General features: G+C 40.0%; 1 protein-coding gene across 1 annotated transcript in view; it reads left to right on the forward strand.

Moving 5' to 3' along the window:
• LOC106877486 (putative uncharacterized protein DDB_G0279653) overlaps nucleotides 1-6846 on the forward strand; it is a 224664-nt gene that overhangs the window by 108431 nt on the left and 109387 nt on the right. The gene's annotated exons all lie outside the window — the stretch shown is intronic.

Here is a 6846-nt window from a genome sequence, read left to right on the forward strand (position 1 = left end):
CGATCGCTGGTGAAAACGCTTTGCGATATTCGATCTGGTTCTTTACGCCCTCAGTGCATTGGCAGTCGTAGCTGTATTTGTCTATATAGATGTATCGAATTTCTCAGTGTGTACTTTATTTTCCGGCATACAAGTCGATGTTGTATATAGTGTTAACATTAAACTCAGAGAACCGAGACATGCAACATAAAGAGCATTCCCTTCATCAGTTGTTCCTGTTTCATCTACTCCACGTTGAAACAGGGACAACTGATGAAGGGAATGTTCTTTATGTTGCATGTCTCGATTCTCTGCTTTTTTCGTTGTTCGAAAAAAGTTCGTTTTCTATGTTTTTGTTTTTATGTTTTCGTTTCTCGCTGTGTCCACGTTTTCTTGATGTCCTGTACCCATATATGCATGTATATATACATATATATGTAGGTATGTGCATATATGTATGTATATATGCATATATTTATATTATTATATGATTGAACGCCACGCATCCTTTTCCAAGTACATATATATATGTATATATTCCTCTTTTGTTTTTCATACATTAACTTGTGTAGGTTGAACTATGTAAAATGTTAGAGAAAGAGGCCTGGTTGTTCCTTGCTATACATACCAATGCATACATCTAAAGCAATATTTCTTTTGGGGTCCTTAAAATACTATTATAGATCACCAATTTACCCAAATATCTTATATGACCCCCTGTTGAAAACCACTGATCTAGAGGGCTGAAGAAGTGTGTATATGGTAAAATACAAAGTTTGTTTTCCTTCGGTTTTCTCCCCTTTATTTCTAATTTGCGTTGAACAGGCTTTATAAAACAGTGTTAACACACGCGCGCATGGATGCGCGCGCGGACACACACACACACACAATTGTCCTTATATTACAAGTAACTTGATCTGAAATCGTGTGATGAAACTGAAGCAATTACACAGCGGAAATACTGGTTGAGAAGTTCGCTTTACAACCACGTGGTTTCACGTTGAGCCCCACTGCACAGCACCTTGGGCAAGTGTTCTCTATTATTGCTCCGAGCCGACAACTGTTTTGCAAGTGAATTTGGTAGACAGACACTATGTTGGAACCTGTCATACACACACACACACATGTATGTATATATGTGTTTCCCATTACCGTTTGACATCCGGTGCTGGTTTGTTTACATTGCTGTAACTAAGTGGTTTGGCAAAGAGACCAATACAGTAAGTACCAAACTTGAAAAATAAGTACTGGGATCAATTTGTTCGACTAAACATTTCTGGGTAGTTCCCCAGCATGGGCTGCAGTCCAATGACTGAAACAAGTAAAAGAACTTAGTTATTTTCACTTTGATTTCGTGCTATTGCTTAATACATAATAGGAAAAAGGTTTCTTCGTAACGTCTACAATCTGGCCACTACCTATTATTATAAACATATCGAGGTCAAACAATAGTATCGGAGCAAACTAGCGAAGGAGCCACCTGCCATACGCACATTAAACATTAGATTTTTCCTCTCCTGCTCTTGTGGAGGCGCAATGGCCCAGTGGTTAGGATCGCGGTTTCGATTCCCAGACCGGGCGTTGTGTGTGTTTATTGAGCGAAAACACCTAAGCTCCACGAGGCTCCGGCAGGGGGTAGTGGCGACCCCTGATGTACTCTTTCGCCCTAACTTTCTCTCACTTTTTATTCCTGTTTCTTGAGTAACGCTGCGATGGACTGGCGTCCCGTCCAGCTGGTGGGGGAGGGACCACATACATAGAAACCGGGAAACCGGGCCCATGAGCCTGGCTAGGCTTTGAAAGGGCGACGTTTTTATCTCCTGCTCTTGCTCACGACATACAGACTGATTCCAATTTGCGAATATTTTATATTATAAACATACTTAGAAATATATTTAAAATACATGGCAAGCGGCGTCTCTTGTCTTTTCACCCTGTCTCCGAGAAAATGAGAAATAAATAAACCAGTTGGCAATTTGGAATATTAAAAGATGGTGGGGGACGTGAAATTAAATCTGGAAACCAAAAAAAGAAAGCTACAAATGAACAGTTCAAGAGTAAATAAAAGAAAGTCAGTCACACACATCCATTGAAGATAGGCAATAGAAGAATATTTAAAAGAATTTTAATGACCCATGATATAAAAAAATGCCTACTTAGCAGTTTTTTGTTCAGACAGCTGCCCAAAAGCATCATAATGGAATTACTTCTTTATATATCAAACTGACAAGTAAAAGGCATTAACCATTCCCATACTTAAAGACAGATGTGATTTAAACATTTGAGAACGTATTTAACAAAAATAAGCAATTCTCCCACCCTCACCCTCACTCTCCGGTCTAAAACTCTGACCTGTCTCATGATGGGCTTCTGCTCAGTTTCCCGCCTACATATTCCATTCGCAAAGCATTTGTTTGGTTGCCATGGTAGAAGACATTTTCCTAAGGTGCTACCCTGTGGAATCGCACCTGGAACCACGTGGTTGTGAAGTAAATTTAACCACACAATGGAATTAACAGCGACCAGGTTGTAGATGTACGACGAAGCTGTTTCCTGCATTAAAGTTTACAATACTTTCACAAAATGAAACAAATGTGAACATAACGATATGTGTATGTTTAAAATGTCGTTCTGACTTTTCTATAACGCTAAAATTAATACATTATATGAAAAGGAGGGGTTTCTTGTAGATGGCGTTTCATTGGTCATTCATATTGTTTATTGGGTAATTTCTCAGATTAACACCCGCACGATCTTCACTAGGGTGTTAGGGTTAGGGTTAGTGTTTAGGGTTACGGTTAGGGACGGAATTCCCTAACCCTAACTCTGACCTTAAAACCCTAACCCTAACACCCTAGTGAATATCGTGCGGGTGCTAATCTGAAAAATTACCGTTTATTGTGTGTTTCTGTATCTCACACACACACAAATACATGGAGAACGGGATGGATTCGTGGTCAAAATTATTAGTTTAACGCTCTGAGAAATGGAAGGAGTTAAAAAATAAGTAAATAAAAGAAACAAACAATCGACGAGATGATGCCTATACGAATCCTGCCTACATAGACATTGTGATGGTCTTGTCTGGAATGAGAAGCTGTGCCTATAGCCTTCGCAAGACCTCATGGGCGGTGAAATGAACACGATTAAAGGGAAAATATGAGCTGGGAACGAATTCTAGAGGGGAAACGCTAGGCGTAGTGTTTTTAGGTAGAGCAGTAGGTAAACACAATATGGCTTACGGAAAGAGGAAAAACGAGTGGATTTGGTGGATTTGAAAGAAGCGGCAGGGGATCAACCAGCTTCGAAGAGCAGAGACCTCTATTCTTACCATACAAATGACAAAGGACATAGCACTTGTAGGTCAGAGGTTGAAGAGTGTGTGTGTGTTGGGGTTTCTTTTTAATGCTGTTCAGGAAGACTGTTATGTGTAACAGCAGCATCGTCCCAGATGGGATAGCAGTAAGTACTCCGTTGTGAATTCCACTTGGATTTTGTAGAAGCTTAATAGTTTGAGGGAAGACCTGTCTTTGCGGTATAACTTTTACTGTGGTCGACGTTATAATTCTCCATGAGAGGTCCTCGGTGATAGTTGTGGCCTAATATTTACAGCAATCTTGAGGCTTCCAGTTGGGAGTATTTCATGTTTAGAGAATGATACGATATTGTTTTCTTAGGTTTGAGCTCTTGAAGGGGACAAGATTTGCATGACTCCATTAATGAATGCTTTTTATGTCTCTGTTCAAAGAGTCGGTGCAAGTTTGGCGTTAGGTGTCTGGGGTTTCCTGTGGATGGTGCTTCGCTGTGGAACATCAGGGGCGAATAACAATCGGTATCACCTGCGTAGGAGTGGACATTATTGGAAGTGGATACCAATACACAAATACACCGGGCGATCTTACGGTACGAGTCCTAAGTATCGACCTTTTCCGTAAAAAGTGTCTTCGGCGATCTTTACCAAAGATCGGCTTTTCCGTAAAAAGTGTTGGAGAGAAACAGGGAAACGACGTCATAAAAGCGAAAGACATACAGAGAGCGCGATTTATTTTGAAGGGTTTAGGGTTAGGGAACTCCATCCCTAACCGTAACCCTAACACCGTAGTAAAGATCGTGCGGGTGTTACGGAAAAGGCCGATCTTTGGTAAAGATCGCCGAAGACACTTTTTACGGAAAAGGCCGATATTTAGGACTCGTACCGTAAGATCGCCGAATTCACCGTCAACATTGCTGATGAAGACATTGTGTTTCATTTGAATGTATTACATATAAAGAATATAAGGCGTGGATGACAAATCGTTGGAGTACCGGATTAAAATGACGGTGTTTAGTTGATTCTGAGATCAAATCTCAACGTGGATGACTGGTTTTTATACTTTCAGATTTGATCAAATATACCTACCAACGGTGTGGTGTATTGTTTATTTAGTCAAATGTACTCGTTTTGCTTCTATGATTATATATTAATAAATCTAGGCTCAATCGTTTTAAGAGAGTATCTTTCAGAGTGTGATTCGTTAAAGTAATGAATCTAGTGTCACTTCCGAGAGCCAGTGGCACCAGTGTCATTCGCGCCAAGTCATCGTTGGCGTGGATGGCATATTGACTTGTGATTTCTAAATTTGATAGCTTTTTATTGTAAAATCTACTTTGATCAACAGAATAGTGTGTGTATGGCGCGCGCACACACACACACACACACGTTTAATTCTTAGTGTTCTTTGCAATCCCCCAGCTGAGCGCCAGTCATGATGCAGTCGGCCGTGTACCATCCATGCGGGGTAACCGACATAGGAAATTCCTTACCACGCGCTTCTGCCGCTGCAGCTGGCGTTATGTGATCATGGCCTTAATACTTTTGTTGTTGGTTTTTGGAAATATTTCCGATAATGTACTGGAGGTAGCTCGTATGGAAGTGATTCAAGGACTAGACCACCTTAGATTCGCAACTAGAGAAGAGGAGATTGATACAGGCTGCTGGGTATACAGTAATCCCTCGCCACATCGCGGTTTATTATGTAAGCTTACGTCGATTCCTCCGTGGTGTTGTTTTGCATTTACAATAAAATAAATAGATACAAATTATAAAAATAAATTTAAAAATATACAGTGCAGTACTGTTTCTACTTCGCGGATTTTCACTTATCGCGTGTGGGTGGTTTGGAACAACACCCGCGATAGTCGAGGGATTACTGTACAGTATCTTTTGGAGAAGGACGAAGACTCTTGTTCTCAAAGACTGCACAGAAGTCTTCTAAAAGCGGCCAGTGCCTGTTTAATAAGTCCCAGAGTGCTGTTGTTAATGCTGCTGTCCTAGTTCGAATCATGTCGAGGTCAGCTTAGCTTTTTATTCTTCTGGGGTCAATAAAGTACCCAAGTCTCAGGCGGTGGACTTGCGGAAACGTTACGGCGTCGGACGGATGTCTGCCTTATCACGCCAGGACTTTTTTGAATGATCGACTTAATCTGTTGCTTCGTTTAATGCTACCACCTGGCACCTTAAGTGCCTTTTAGCAGAGTCCACTCTGTTGCAAACGGTCGGGCTGTCTCCGGTTTCAGGACAACTCTTTTCCTCTATCTTTTAGATCTAGAAAAGACCGTAGGTACTGTCTTCCTCTCTTGATTAAAAGAGAAAAAGTAACCATTTACGTATTATATACACTGTCGATGGTCAGTTACTGCAGTATTTGTTGTGAGATAACATCTCATGGACTTATGTTAAAAACACAATAGGGAGAGAGAGAGAGACGAAAGTTCGTTCCAGCAGCGACCTGCGAGAGCATTAGGTGCATTTCGGCCATTTTCAATGGTCAAATGCAATTTCGTTAGCTGCATTTCGACCTTTTCAGTGGTACATATACGCAACCAGCCACATGATGGGACGACCAGTCGTTGTCTTTGATTTTGGAAAAAGTGAATAAAACATTGACTGATGTTGCGAATAATCGCCTGGCTTACTAAAAATCCAGTATGTGCACTTAAAGCAGATTTAAATTAAAATAGCCATCTATGTATCATACTTAATGCATAAATATTGTCCATGGGCCAGTTACTACAACAGTATTTGTTTAAGGTAGCATTTCTTATGGATTTGCTGTGTTAAAAACACAATAACTATCAGAGACGAAAATTTGCCCCAGCAATGGCCAGCGCCTGATGCATTTCGGTCTTAAATTTAAAAGAGAATGTTCAGATATTTGGAAAAGATGGCACTATTGCTCATCACCAATAGTATGCTAGTATACCACTGACATGGAACTTCTGCCGAACGAATCACTTGGTGACAGCTGAGCGGTGATAAAATTTATGAATAGGAAATGGAAGTGACAACTTGAAGGTAGCAGAAGGAAGCTAGGTAACATGCAAACGTGGTTGCCAGCGCCGTTACTTATCCACTCACCAATATAGCTTGTGGATCCAGAACTGGATTGGTCAGCCATCAAAACTTCACTATTAATGAAGTGAATATCATCGGATTTCGGTAGACAACCAGAGTGAAAGAATATGTGCACTTTATGTGTCTGTATGCACCGAGCTATATATGTGTGTGTGTGTGTGTTTGTGCATTTAATGTGTCTATGTATGCATTTAGTATTTATTAAATGCATTTAAAACAGCAGTTCGGCAAAAGGAGACGGATAGAATTAGTGCTAGGCTTACAAAGAATAAGTCGCACGGTAAAATTGTTCGACTAAAGATGTTCCAGCATGACCGCAGTCAAATGAGTGAAAGAAGTAAAAGAAAATAAAAGTATACACATTTATATATGTATATATATATATATATGTGTGTGTGTGCATTGTGTGGAGATATATATATATATATATATATATATATATATATATATATATATATATATATATATATATA

Source organism: Octopus bimaculoides, chromosome 3, assembly GCF_001194135.2.
Source record: "Octopus bimaculoides isolate UCB-OBI-ISO-001 chromosome 3, ASM119413v2, whole genome shotgun sequence".
NCBI classification, from domain to species: Eukaryota; Metazoa; Mollusca; class Cephalopoda; order Octopoda; family Octopodidae; genus Octopus; species Octopus bimaculoides.